Genomic DNA, 14,180 nt, shown 5'->3' with positions numbered 1-14,180 from the left:
GATGATAATAGTTTGAAGGAGAAAGTAAAAGGAGAAATCAAGCAGAAATAATTAGCTCCGCAAGAAACTAACTTGAATGGTGATACGGTGAATTTAGGTAGGAGTGGAGGGATTTATATTCCTCCATTTAAATTAGCTAGAATGATGGAAGAGACACAGGATAAGAGCAGCGTTAAATGTCAGCGATTAACGTGGGATGCCCTTAGAAAAAGCATCAATGGGCTTGTTAACAAAGTCAATGCTACTAACATAAAAAATATCGTTCCGGAACTCTTTGCTGAGAATCTTACTCGAGAAAGGGGTCTATTTTGTCGTTAGTGTATGAAATCTCATATGGCATCCCCAAGTTTTACTGATGTTTTCGCTGCATTGGTGGCTGTTGTTAATACCAAGTTTCCCGAAGTGGGGGGATTTATTGTTGAGAAGGATTGTTTTACAGCTGAAAAGAGCATATAAGCGAAATGACAAGGTTAGGAATTGCTGCTTTTTTCACTCATTCTACTGCTTTATTTATGATTTGTTAAAGGTTACCCCTCTTTTTGTTTGGTTGGATGCATTATTGACTATTTCTTTTGTGGGCAGCCTCAATTATTAGCTGCCGTTAAATTTCTAGCTCATCTTGTAAACCAGCAAGTCGCTCATTAGATTATTGCTTTGAAACTTCTCACCGTTTTGCTGGAGAACCCTACTGATGATAGTGTTGAGGTGGCTGTTGGTTTTGTTACCGAGTGTGGTTCATTACTTCAGGATCTTTCACTGAAAGGTCTCCATACGAGTGTATCTGTTTGAGTCATGATGTATTGTTCAATCAATAGTTTTACTTTTCCGCATTATGATAGATACTAGTTTAGATCCCATAATTTTATGATGATGCAGGCATGCTAAGAGGTTGAAGTATATAAGCAGTCCCTGTCCTATAGTCAAAAGGGTAAATTATTCTTAGTTCCATAAAACTGAGTACTTAATCCTTGTACATTTAATCCTTGTACATTTTATTAATAAAAACCTAAATGCTTATGTAGACAGAGCATACGTTCTTAATAGAAGAATTTTTTTGCTGTTTTTAGTTCTGTGATCCATCTATAGGTTTGTATCGTCAGATTAAAGAGTCTAGGTCAGTAGTTTGACAATTTTCCATTAACACTATTATCAATTTTACGAGCAAAGATTAAATTACTCGGTTCGATAGTATATGACTAAATTGCACATTTTCTATGGTACAACGACTGCCTAGATACTTTAGCATGCTGGGCCGCATTTTCTTGCATTTGGTAATTATGCATGTAATGCTTGGCAACTTCTTGTCCCTAGTCGATGCCTGTTTATCTTGCTTCAGCTTCTAAAACTTTCTAAGATGAGCTTCATTTAGTTGATAACCTGAAGTGTGGTTTTAATTATGGTCAATTATATGATATCGGTTTAGAGAAAGTCAATATTTTTCATTTGAAAAATATTATGTCCATCATGGTTGAAACTATATTTGTGTATCTCATTCTTTATGTTTATGAAGTTTGTTACTGAAAGCTTTTGAAAGTGAATAATAGAAAATTTGTTTTGTGTTCATATCATATTTCTGATATGAAGTAGAGAAAGAAAAATTTAATTGTTTCTTCTCCCTCTGTTTCTCTCTCTTCCCTTTAGTGATTCTGGTCTAGTGATATCTTACTATCTTATATGTCTCTTATTTGTTTCCCTTTTCAGTTAGTGTTGGTTGTTGTTTACAGGTATATTTGAGCATTTTCAGGGTATTCTTCATGAGGGAGAGATAGAAAAACGTGTTTAATTTCTGATAGAGGGCTTATTTGGTATAAGGAAAGCCAAGTTTCAGGTGTCTTTTTTTCCCTAACTAACTTTTTCGAAGTCCTGTGAAGTTTGAAAGTCAGATACCTTTGTATCTAACAAAAGGAACAACTTATAATTCTGTTTGCCATGTATACATTTGCAGGGATACCCTGCTGTTCGTCTAGAACTAGACCTTGTTGAGGAAGATGAACAATTAACTCATGAGATATCTCTCCAAGATGAGATCGATCCAGAAATAACTATTGGTATGTTTCAAGATGTCTCCAGCTACATTTTTTGTTAGTTATATTTTATTGATGAACTCTACATGTTTGGTTAATTCCTTCTGGCATGCATCATGAATGCATTTATTTGTCCTTCTTGTAGACATTTTAAAACCAGATCCTCAATACTTGGAAAATGAAAAGTGATATGAAGAGTTGAAGAAATCTATCCTTGGTGAGGAGTCCGAGGATGAAAAGGGTTCAAATGCAGGTTCAAGTGATGAGGAAGAGGATGAGGAGGAGGATGAATGTGATGAGAAAGATGAAGAGCAGAAGAAAATAAAGGATGAGACAGAGACAAATCTTGTAAATCTTCGGAGGACAATCTATCTGACAATCATGTCCAGTGTAGATTTTGAGGAGGCTGGCCACAAACTGCTGAAAATTAAGCTTGACCCAGGGCAAGAGGTAAGATGATAAAGTTGGTAGTGTAATTTAATAGATCAATTAGAGGTGTGTTTCTTTCCTCAAGGAAATTCTCTACCCCTCACAAAACTTAATAGCCTTCCTGTTTTGTTGGAACTAAGAAAACAAATGAATGAAGTTTGATAGAAACTTATGCTTGAAGGCTCGATATCTTGCTGAGCAAACAAGAAAATCAGCTTAGACCTTTGAGCAAATTGCTTGAATAAAAACCAAAAAATGAATAAGAATACTGAATATTTTCATTAACTTTTAATTGAGGCATAATCTCAACACATATACCAGTCAATTAGCTAGTCAAAACAAGCAAATGTCATCAAAACAACTATCTACTACCACTAAGTAGTCTTGAAACTAGTTAAACATAACTTGCACACATAGCTATTCCGATTCATCAATTTGTCAGCACCTAATTACATCAAAATAATACCAACTTAGTTCATTTTCAACTAAGTAATAAAACAAATACTTGAAGTAACAAAATAAATCAGCAACATGAACTTCAGCAGCAACTGCATGGCTCGAGCTGCTTATCTGCTGCTGCTTGTCTGCATGCAGGCCAACTTCAACAATCCTCCTTGGCTTGTATGCTGCAAACTCCCATTTTGGCTCTCAAATCCTCAAACCTTGGCACACAAATAGGCTTTGTCAAAATATCAGCAAGTTGATCCTCAGAAATGCAATGAATTAGTTTCAGTTCTTGAGCTTGTTCCATTTCCCTAACAAAATAAAACTTTATCTTGAAATGCTTGGTTCACCCATGGAATACTTGATTCTTTGTAATTGTAATAGCATACTGGTTGTCACATTTGATCTCTGTTGCTTCTTTTTGGTGTAGATTCAAATCGTCCATGATTTTTCTTAGCCAAATGGCTTGGTTGACAGCTCCTGCAGCTGCCACATACTCTGCTTTTGCTGTCGGTTGAGCAACAATAGTTTGCTTCTTTGAACTCCAACAAAAAATGTCTGAACCAAGGGTAAACAGATACCTTAAGTGCTCTTCATGTCATCTACTAATCCAGCCTAATCACTATCAACATAACCAAGTAGCTTCATGCTATTAACCTTGGTGAACATCATTCCAAAGCTCAGTGTACCTTTGATGTACCTGAGAACTCTTTTAGCAGCTTGAAAATGCTTCACATTGGAGCAATACATGAATCTAGATAGCAGACTCACAGCAACCGTGATGTGGTCTTATGGTTTTCAAATAGAGTAAACATCCTACCAAAATTTTGTAGGTTGACTTAGATACTTTCTCAAAATCACTTTGGCTGGTCAGCTTTTCTCCGACAACAACTAATGTGCTTGGTCCTTTGCAATTCAACATGGAGTACTTATTCAGAATATTTAAGGCAAATGCCTTTTGGCTTAGGAAAATCCCTTGCTGAGTTTGAAAGACTTCTATGCCAAGGAAGTAGGACATTTGTTCGAAGTTTGACATTTTAAACATGCTTTCCATTTTCCTTTTGATATCAGCCAATATGGCTTTGTTTCCTCTTGTCACCAGCAGGTCATCCACTACAAGGAGACTATGAGTTGTGTTTCATCACCTTCTTTCTTAATATACAAGGTTGGTTCACTAATGCTTCTCTTGAATCCCAAGCTAGCTAGATAGCTATCAATTCTTTCATACCATGCTCTTGGTGCCTGTTTTAGGCTATACCAAGGCTTTCTTCATCTTGTATACATTGTCTTCTTTGCCTGTTACTTTAAAACCTTCAGGCTGCTCAACATATATTTCCTCATCAAGAAAACAATTGAGAAAGGAAGATTTTACATCGAGTTTATGTATCTTCCATTATTTCTATGCAGCCAAAGCAACCAACAACTTGATTGTGTCAAGTCTGGCCACTGGTGCAAATGTTTCAAAGTAATCAATGTCATACTTCTGATTGAATCCCTTCACTACCAACCTTGCTTTCAGCTTGTTCAGAGTTCCATCAGCATTATGCTTGGCTTGAAACGCCCATTTCACTCCTATTACCTTCTTGTTGGCTGGTCTTGCAACTAGTTCCTAGGTCTGGTTTTTGTCAATCATGCTCATTTTATCGAGCATGGCCTGTTTCCATCCTTGTTGAGCTTTAGCTTCTTCAAAACAACTTGGTTCAATAGCAACTACATCTGCTCTTGCATAAACTTCAGTCAGTGGTTTGGTTCCCCTGACTGGCTCATCATCAATGTCCATTTCTGGATCGTCTTGATCACCTTCAGCTTGATCTATCACCAAGTCTTCAGTAGTATATTCTAGTTCATTCTTATTTCAGTTCCAACTTGATTTCTAATCAAAGACTACATCTTTGCTCACAAAGACCCTATTAGATGAATGATCCAAAATCCTATAGCCTTTCTTCAGACTATTATAGCCTACCAGGATGCCAGGTTGAGCCTTCTTGGCTAGCTTGTCCCTCTTGACTGCTGGTACATGAGCATAACAAATGCAACCAAAGACTTTCAGATGAGCTACTAATGGTTTGAACCCAAACCAGGCCTTAATAGAGTTTTTTGAACCACAGCCTTAGTTAGTAGCCTATTTTGAAGTTAAACAGCAGTGTTAACTGCTTCAGCCCAAAAAGTCTTAGGCAGATTCCTTTCAAACATCAAGCATCGAGCCATATCCACCAAGGTTCTATTCTTCCTCTCACTGACACCATTCTGATGAGGTGTGTAGATGTTAGTGAGCTAGTGTTCAATGCCTGCTTCATCATAAAAAGCCTTGAAACATGGCTTAAGTATACTCTGTGCCATTACCTGACCTTAGTGCCTTCAACTTGCACCCTGATTCTGTTTCTGCTGCAGCTTTAAACTTCTAAAATACTGATGCCACTTCTGACTTGTGCTTTAGGAAGTAAACCCAGCAAAACCTCGAGAAATCATCAATGAAAAGGATGAAATACTTACTACCATTCAAAGACTGTGTCTTCATGGGGCCATATACATCAGTGTGGACTAGCTGTAGCTTTTTTGAGGCTCTCCAGGCCTTGTTCAAAAGAAATGGCTGTCTAGCTTGCTTTCCTAGCTGACATACTTCATAAACATCATCTTTCTCAACTGACTTTGTGAAGTTTTCAACCAAATCCTTTTTGGTCAGCTGAACCAGTGACTTGTAGTTAGTATCGCCTAACTTCTTGTGCCATAGCTTAGACTTATCTAAGACTGTTATGTAGGCACTATCTAAATTTTTATTCTAGTCCACAACAAAACTTCTATCAGCCATGGTTACTGACATGAGTTTGGATCCACTTGGATTACTGATTAGACATTCTTTATCTCTAAACACAACTGAATAATCCTTTTCAAGTAGTTGAGCTATACTAAGCAGGTTTCTATCAATTTCAGGCACAAACAAGACATTTGAAACAAGTTTGATACTTGTAGGAGTGTCAATCAGAACATCTCTCTTACCTTCTGTATTGATGAAATGTCCATTGTCAACTTTCACCCTTGATTTGAAACTTCTATCTATGCTCTTGAAGATAGCAGCATTAGGGGCCATGCGGCTTGTGCAACCACTGTCAATCAGCCATCCTTTTGTGGCTTTTCTTTTAGCAGCTGAGTAAGAGACTGCAAAGACTTGCTCTTCTTGTTTACAACCCTTCTTCTGCCACTTGAGCTTTAGCTCTAGGCTGTTGAGGCTGGTTTTGATTCAGCTTGCCTTTGTTTCTGCAAACTTTCTCAGAATGACCCATCTTTTTGCACATTTTGCACTGCATATCAGGCCTGAACCAACAATTTTCTCCTGGATGACTGAGCCTTTTGAAGTGTGGGCAAGGTGAACATCTTTTTCTTGCTCTATCTCTTCTAGACTTGTCTAACCAAATTTTCTTCCCTTTGTAGCCAGAGGAGCTTGAGGTTGGTCTGCTCTTGGCTTGGAAGGCACTATCTTGGTGTTCTTCCTATCTATTGGCTCTTCTTTACTCTCGTGCATAAAGAGCATTGATCATCTCAGTCGAAGAGATGCTTGACAGATTTCTTGAGTCTTCAAGGGATGAGATCTTCGTTTCATATCTCTCAGGTAAGGTTGCAATAAGATTTTCCACTATTCTTGCTTCACTAAACTAGTCCCCAAGCAATCTGATGCTATTCATAATAGACATGATCCTGTTTGAGTATTGCTTCATTGTTTCTTTTTCCTTCATCTTCAAATTTCCAAAGTCCCTTCTCAAATTCAATAGTTGTTGCTGTTTTGTTCTTTCAGTCCCTTGAAAATCCTCTTTAAGCTTATCACAGGCCTGTTTTGGAGACTCACAAGCCATGGTTCTTATGAAAATCACATTAGGCACACTGTTTTTGATGTGTGGCATGGCCTTGTATCTTTTGGCTCTATCATCAGAGTGCTGCCTAATCTGAGCCCCTGTGAGATTGGCTCTCAAGGGTGGTGGTTCAACATTCGAGTTGACAACTTCCCACAAGTCGAATGCCTGCAAATAGGTCTTCATTTTCACTACCCAAATGTGGTAGCCTTAACCATTGAACATTGGGGGTGGAGTTGGAGAGAATTCGGATGAAGAAATGGTTTTAAGGATTGAAAAATGACAGGACCACTAAGAAAATAAGCTCTAATACCAATTTTTGGAACTAAGAAAACAAATGAATGAAGTTTGACAGAAACTTGCGCTTGAAGTCTCGATGTCTTACTGAGCAAATAAGAAAATCAGCTTAGACTTTTGAGCAAGTTGCTTGAGTAAAAACTAGAAAAATGAATAAGAATACTGAATATTTTCATTAACTTTGAATTGAGGATAATACCATTACATATACAGTCAATTAGTTGGTCAAAACAAGCAAATGTCACCTAAACGACTACCTACTACCACTAAGTAGTCTTGAAACTAGTTAAACATAACTTGCACGCATAGCTATGTTGGTTCATCAATCTATCAGCACCTAATTACATCAAAACAATACCAACTTAGTTCATTTTCAACTAAGTAACAAAAAAAATACTTGAAGTAACAAAATAAATCAGCAACATGAACTTCAACAACAACTGCATGGCTCGGGCTGCTTCTCTGCTGCTGCTTGTCTGCGTGCAAGCCAACTTCAACACTTTTCGTTCAGTGGAGTGGCTTTCTTGTTTCAAATCATTGCATTCTAAAACAATTATTGCCTTGATTTTGATTTTTCAGATGGAGTTGTGCATTATGCTCCTGGAATGCTGCAGTCAGGAGAGAACATACCTTCAGTATTATGGTCTTCTGGGGTAACGGTTTTGCATGATCAACAAAGTCTATTAGGAGAATTTTGATAAATGCTTTGTTCAGTAGTATTCTACGATTCATCGTCTTGAAAAAAAAAATACGCAATGTGGCAAAGTTTTTCACGCATTTACTTGGAACAGATGCTCTGCCTTGGCATGTTATCGCCTATATATGCTTAACTGAGGAGAACACAACTTCTTCTTCCCGAATATTCATTAAGATTCTCTTCCAGGTAAGTTAAAAGCATATACATTGATGTTGTACCTGTTTCTTTCCTCTTCTATGTTGCCTAGACCCGGTTTATATGGAACAAAGATGCTAAGTGCTGTAATTGATTGAAAATATGAACTTGGTTATATTGCATTTTGGAAATTGGTGCATAGGTGATATAAAAGTAAAATTAACTTGTTGATTTTTCAGAATGTCCAGATATGAGACATTTCAAGTGATAGATAAACAATCCACCTATACGACATTGAACCTGTTAGGAAAATAAATTAAGTTGGATAGTCAAAGAGAAACATTACAAAGCGTAATCTTGTGTCGGAAATAAACTTGAACCTTATTTTCCTCGTAATTGGGAGATTTTTTTATGTTGATTTTGGTACTTGGTAATGGTATAGGAACTGTCAGAGCATCTCGGAATTCGTAGATTGAATGAGCGGCTTTCACATCTTACTCTGCAGGACTCATTCGAATCAATTTTCCCAAGGGAAAATCCCAAGAATACATGATTTTCCATTAAAATTTTCACTTCCATTAGGCTTGGTGGTATCACAGAGAATTTACGTGAGTACTTCAAGAACATGCCACGACTTATCATGCGGCAACAGAAACCGGCATCTGAATCAGAATCCAGTGATGAATGTGGGAGCTTGAGTTTATCCGCTTCCAAAAGTGCTAATTCTGAGTCGGATTCATCAAGTTCAGTTGAACATGAAAAGCGCAGTAAGAAGAGGAGAAGACGATGAAGTGGCATTTTAACCAAGTCCCAGGTTTATGCGTCTCTTAATTCGTTCTTCTAACATCACTCGTTCATGATACTTACAATATTATAGCTGGGAGCCTAAAAAGCCCTTGATTCTTTACTATTCTTGTTGCAACACTATTGCATTTGCATGATAATTAAAAAAAAAAGATTTAAACAGAAAACAAAGCACGTTTGAATAGAATTAGAAAGAAATTTTGAAATATTTTACAAAAGTATGCATTATTTAGATGATAAGATTCTCCTTTTATTATACACTAACAATATTATATTATACGTTATATTTTAATTATTTACTCATTTTAAACCAATACTATAATATATATTTTTATCATTTAGTAACAAGTCAACAAACAAAAAACAAGGTAAATTTCATATTTGGTTTTCAAAAAATGATTTTTGAGAAATAATTACCTCATTTTCAGTATTTACAGTATTTATTTGGTAAAAAAAACCTGCAATTGTCAATCCTAAGTTTTTGTTGCAAGACCAAAAAACAAAATCAATATATATTTTCAACATTTGGTTTTTACTTTAATTTGATTAATTTTAGTTTTTATATTTTTTTGAATTGGTCAATTTTATTCCTTAATTTTTGAATCTTGAAATTTAAGTCTGTATTCAAATAGTAGTAGTTAACCAGTCATGTACTATGCATACAATTGTAGATTTAGCTCATATTCTCCAATTAGATTGTTTTAAGTTTTTATACTTTTTAAAATTTTAAATTTCAATCTTGACATAAATGACAGTCATTAATCAATTAACTGGATTTTTTGGGACGAATGATGAATCTACTAATCCAAGAAAGTAGTTAAACTGCTACAAAAGAATACTGTATAGTAACTATATTTTAAGCTATACAACAAATTAACCAATGATACCCCAAGAAGCACAAAGTGAAGCATTAACAAGGTCAGCTCTATTGATTGGTCTTCCTCCTAAACGAGCCTAGACAACCTCTTTAATTTGCATCAAGACAAAATCTTCTTGACAAAAGATGCATCAAAATACATTTTGTTCCTCTGCCTTCATATCACAAACGAATATGCATTCCAAGCAAGCTTGAGTATAACAACAAGCAAGGACTTTTCTTTAAGTTTTAATATCACCCAAGCTAACTCTTGTTTCCAAGTTCATACAACCCTATGAATGGAGCAAAGTTGCAAAATCGATTGCCACACTTTCTTTGAAAAACTGCTGATCGCGTGATTTTGTGTTATAAGTTTTATATATTTATAATTAATCGTTCTTGAAACTAACTATTATCGCGATGTAGGCAAGTGTACATATCGAACAGTAGTATAGTTTTAGCAAGACCGGATTGTCAAACCCAAAGGAACTAAAAGTACTAGTAATGACTCTTTTTTATTATCTAGCCTAAAAATAAGGTGGTTTTGTTTTAACTAACTAATTAACTAATCTAAGAATTCACAGAGAATGGAATTGGGGGATTACTTTTGGAAAACGATTGAATTAAGACAATATCTAAGGAAAAATCCACCTAGACTGTACTTGTTATTCTGGCTCCGAATCGGACGATTTATTCATTTAACTAGTTCCGTAGAGATCCCTAAGTTATGTTATTATCCCTATTCAAAACTAATAACGTCTAATCCCTAGATTGAATAATTGAGACTTTTCTATAATTAACACTCTAGGGTTGCATTAACTCGATCTATGGATCCCCCTATTAGGTTTCATCCTAATCCGACAAAATCTTGTCACCCTATCTCTAGGCGCGCAATCAACTCCGCTTAATTATGACAAATGTACTCTTAGACAAGGTCTATTCCTCCTATGAATAAGAGCTTATCTTGAATCAGTATCCTGGGATATCAAAACAAGAATTAAGAACAAGTTAAATATTTATCATACAATTCAGAAAATAATAACAAGATTCGTCTTAGGTTTCATTCCCCTTAGGTATTTAGGGGATTTAGTTCATAACTAAAAAGGAAAACATCTCAGAAGAATAACGAATACAAAACATAAAGAAAACCCAAAACTCCTGAAGGGAAGTTGAGGGGAGATCTTCAGTCTTGATGATGAAACCGGCTTCTGAGATGGATCAATCGGCTTTCTTCGAGTAATTCCTTCCTTCCTCTCTATGTGTCCCTTACTTTCCTCCTCTAGGGTGTATTTATAGGCTTTTGAATGCCTAGAAGCCCTCAAAATTGGCATTTTCTAAATTGGACTCAACTTGGGCTCGGTAGGGACACGCCCGCGTGAGTCGTGCTTCAAATCTGCAAAATTGACACAGCCGTATGGTCTACCCGTGTGAGGAGGTCCAGGCCGTGTTGGATTCGTTCTTTGGCCCATTTTTCTCTGTTTTTGGCTCGTTTCTCGCTCCTTTCGCTCTCTTATGCTCTCCTAAGTATAAAACATGAAATTAAAGCATTAGAAGCATCGAATTCACCAATTCTAATGGGAAATCATCCATAAAATGCGTTAAACATAGGGTAAAAGTATGTATAAATTATGGTTTATCAAATACCCCCGCACTTAAGCATTTGCTTGTCCTCAAGCAAAATTCTCAACTCATAATCAAAATAAATTCTTCTCAATTTATAATTTCTATCGATAATATCTCAAAATAATCCATAGGTAATCATACATTGAGAATTCAACTAAAAGAACATCACAGTTTCAATCATTCCAAGTTGAGCATTTTATTCTGAAAACATAGGTGTCTCCTCTCGTCTAAGTAATTACCTTGTATTCAAAATGTCACAGAGTTTTACATCCTCACTAAAGATTCACTCAAATCACTCGAGGTGTTTAAGGACAATAAATGAAGCACTCAATAGTCAATAATGAAAAGCCATTACCATAGGCTTACTTGAAAATCAAATCTCCATCACTATAATTTGAGATGATACATCAATCAAAAGGTCTTTAAAGGGTTGTAATGAGGATTGGTTAGGGGGTGTGGTCACAAGCTGAAAGAAAAGGTTAGAATCGAAATTGACTTGAAAAATTTACCTAAGTAGAAAAATAGCTAGTCATCAATTGCGTACAACAGAGCTTTTCTCAGAATATGGAATTTAACTTCTTTAGCTTAGAAGATTACTACTATTAAGATGTATACACATTTTTTTTAAGAACAAGTTAAATACAAAGTAGAATAAAACTTAGCTAAGCAACTATTTCAATTCCAATCTCGACAAAAAATTGGGGATCAAATTAATTTAAGGGATTTCAACAATAATGGGTTAAGGGTTAATATTAAGGGTAATACAAGAAATGGCCTGTTAGCTTAACGGGGTTTACTAAGGGTTAATCGTGGAGGTAGGCTTTTCATGGCATGAGTAGGTTAATCCTAAGTGACTTTCTCATTTTGACATATCAAATCAAATGGTGTGGTCTTGACATGCATAATCAAGCAAGTTCTAGAATAACAGTTCAATACTGATGCGCTCAAAGCAATAATAAAAGTGAGCATGAAAGAATTAATAAATGCTCAAAAGGCTAAAAAATCTCAAAAAAATTATGGCTTTTTGATGTTTAAAACTTGTAAATTCCAACTCAAAGTAATACCTAAACTTTGGGGAAACAACCTAAAATTTTAAATTCTTAAAAATCAACTTATCATGCTTGATTCTCTAATGTCTTAATATATCAATCAAAATCATAAATCAATCAAAATTTATCCTAAATACGATGTGAGAGCTTTTCAAGAGAACAAGACAGTCATTCAGGGATTTTTCTGATAATGAAATAAATACCCCCTACACTTAAGATGTACATTGCCCTCAATGTTCAAAGATAGATAGGAAAAGATAAATTTGTAATCATAAGATAGGGGGAGAAGTGAAACTTTCTGTATGATGAATTCCTCGAACTGGAGTTTGGGAGAGTAATCGGTGCAAAAGTGGAGGAGGATACTCTGGCGGTGGTAGAGGTTCATTAGTCCATAAGTTCTGCACCAAAAGAATATTATATCTAGTGGTAGCTATCGTGGTCGATCAGGACATGACAGTCGTGAAGAACTTTTCTCGGTGGAGTTTTTAGTTCCTATGCGATGATGAGCTTAAAAGCTCTATATAACTATGATAAAATCAAGAACTTTTTAGGGGATATTAGTAAGAATAATTACTCTTAATGAAATAATCGAAATTGATAATAAAATAAAATTCAAAAATCTTAATAAAAATAAAAAGTAGTTTTAATAAAAATTAAAAACATAAAATAATAAATAAATATTTTTAAACATCTTCATCGCTGAATGGTTCGCGATGTGGGACTGGCGATGAGATGTGGAGGTGCTGACAAATCTATTGTAGAGTAGCATCAATGTTTTCAAATCGTTGAAAATACTGTTGCTTGAATCAAATGAGGCGCTCAGAAATGTCAGCATATGAAGCCGCCGCATGAACTGAAAGAGAGGGTGGTTGTGGTTGAGTCGGTGGGTCCTCGTGCTGTGGAGGGAAATCATCAGGAATGACCTCGTATGTAACACCCCGAACCCGAGACCGACACCGGAGTCGGACACGAGATGTTAACAAACTTTGGAAATTTTTCCAGACACTGCCCAGTCTGAGTACTAGTCGCTTCAAAAATCATATCTTGAGTTTCACAACTCGAAAATCAGTTTTGTGATTTTTCCCTGAAACTAGACTCATGTCCCCACCTATGTATTTTTTTCTAGAATTTTTGGTCAGGCCAATTAGTACAGTTTATTAGTCAAAGTCTCCCATGTTACAGGGGTCGACTACACTGACCTTTTCCCATTACGACTGGGATATCTCTCTGCACAGAGCTTCAATACTGATGCCGTTTGTTTCTATGGAAACTAGACTCAGAGAGGAATCCATACATATATGGTATGACCCCTAATTATCTCTGGTCAATTTATAGTGAATTTCCAAAGGCGGAACAGGGAATCCAGAAACTGTTCTGGCACTGTTCCACAAGAACCCGAATATCTCTTACTGTACTGTTCCTATGATTGTTTCGTTACTTCCATATGAAAGTAGATTCATCAAGGTTCGATTACATAATTTATTCACTATTTAATTCCACTCCTACGAATTCTTGTGATTTTTCCAATCCACACCACTGCTGCTATCCGCTTCTGTTTTCAAAGTAAACCTTACCTAATTTGGGGTTTCATGGACCAACTAGGGCCTTGTCACACATAAGCCCACATATGATCATACTTAGCCATTCTAGTGGCTGATCATTTGCTCAACACTTCCATTCCAACTATAGTACATCATGAAACCATCTATACATTCATAAATACGAATGGTCTAATGCCATACTCCACTTCTACAAGCCATTTTCGCATGGCTGTACACTTATACATTTCATAAAGTACTCGAAAGACAACAATGGGTAGTCCTATACATGCCATATCAAAATTCAACCAAAATAGTACCCAAAAGAGCCTTTGATAGTGTGGGCGACTTCGACTTCAAGATCCCGAGTCCGATAGCTGGAGAACCAAAAATCTATAAAACAGAGGAGCAATGTAACGAGTAAGCAATTTATGCTTAG

At 36.0% G+C, this 14,180-nt stretch overlaps 1 pseudogene; it reads left to right on the top strand.

Annotated features, from left to right (window-relative positions):
• Positions 1 to 7,226: 7,226 nt before the first annotated feature.
• LOC107895714 (pre-mRNA-splicing factor CWC22 homolog) lies at positions 7,227 to 8,833 on the top strand (annotated as a pseudogene).
• Positions 8,834 to 14,180: the final 5,347 nt, after the last annotated feature.

The sequence above is a fragment of the Gossypium hirsutum genome, chromosome A10 (assembly GCF_007990345.1).
Source record: "Gossypium hirsutum isolate 1008001.06 chromosome A10, Gossypium_hirsutum_v2.1, whole genome shotgun sequence".
NCBI lineage: Eukaryota > Viridiplantae > Streptophyta > Magnoliopsida > Malvales > Malvaceae > Gossypium > Gossypium hirsutum.
Note: the sequence above shows the minus strand (reverse complement) of the source record. Positions and strands in the feature narration are given on the sequence as shown.